The sequence below is a fragment of the Nanorana parkeri genome, unplaced genomic scaffold (assembly GCF_000935625.1).
Source record: "Nanorana parkeri isolate BGI_ZX_2015 unplaced genomic scaffold, ASM93562v1 scaffold1162, whole genome shotgun sequence".
In the NCBI taxonomy this organism is placed as follows: domain Eukaryota; kingdom Metazoa; phylum Chordata; class Amphibia; order Anura; family Dicroglossidae; genus Nanorana; species Nanorana parkeri.
Genome location: NW_017307430.1, coordinates 513,990 through 515,118, shown reverse-complemented (window position 1 = coordinate 515,118; position 1,129 = coordinate 513,990). Strand labels below are relative to the sequence as shown.

General features: G+C 52.6%; 1 protein-coding gene across 1 annotated transcript in view; it reads right to left on the bottom strand.

Annotated features, from left to right (window-relative positions):
• LOC108796740 (SEC23-interacting protein-like) overlaps positions 1-1,129 on the bottom strand; it is a 12,892-nt gene that overhangs the window by 1,215 nt on the left and 10,548 nt on the right.

Genomic DNA, 1,129 nt, shown 5'->3' with positions numbered 1-1,129 from the left:
TATTTTCGGGGCCGGTCCTATTTTCGGGGCAGGTCCTATTTTCGGGGCAGGTCCTATATTTTAGCAATTCCCAAAAATAGTACTAGGTCTTATTTTCAGGGAAACAGGGTAGGCCTCCATCCCATCCCACCCCACCACTCCCTCCGCACACGGACTATTGTGCAAATATACCCTGTTTCCCTGAATATAAGACCCACCCCAAAATTAAGACCTAGTTGTGACCATTCCGAGGGCCGGTGGTGGCATAAGGGGGGAACTTGAAGAGTCGCGGGAGAGAATCAGCGGTGCCAACGAAGCCAGCGCTGGAGGAAGCGAGGCGGCGGCGGAGGGAGCACCGATCGCCCCGCAAATTACAGCTGGGCGGAGCCAGGCCGGATCCCGCGGCTCACTCCGCCCAGATGTAATAGGTTGGCGTCCCCAAATGACCCGGGGGACACTGATCTGTCAAAACAACTGGGCGGAGCCGGCTGTGACGTCATCATTGACTCTGGCAGGTGACAGCCAATAACGTTTCCCCGAAATAAGACCTGGTTGTGACCATTCCCAGGGCCGGTGGTGGCATTGGGGGGAACTTGAAGAGCCGCGGGAGAGAATCAGCGGTACCAGCGAAGGCGTCGCTAGAGGAAGCGAGGCGGCAGTGGATGGAGCAGAGCCACATTAGCCGATGCTTCCTCTATAGCCCCGCCTCCTGTCACAGGCGGAGTGATACCAAATGCACTCCGCCTGTGAGGAATCAATACTGAAAGCGCGCTTCGCTCATTCTGGTTCCCAAATTGCTCTTGGAAAGGTACGGCACCCCTGATTGCCCCGATCACCCTATTCTTAAATTTGCCATTTTGGATTTGCGTTAACTTTGGATTGTTGTACATTCAAAAAAAAATAAGACCTTCCCCCGAAAATAAGACCCGGCGTGTTTTTTTGAGCCACAAAAAATATAAAAGACGGCGTCTTATTTTTGGGGGAAACGCGGTAATAGGAGAACTGCGGTAAGTCAATCGATGGGACCAGTTGCATTTTTCAGTAACTGGCAGAACAGTTAAAATATAACGTTACATTCTCTACTACAAGGTTTCCATTCTCCTTATATTGCCCCGCCGTATACTACCCACACACCCCCCTCCCCCCCCCC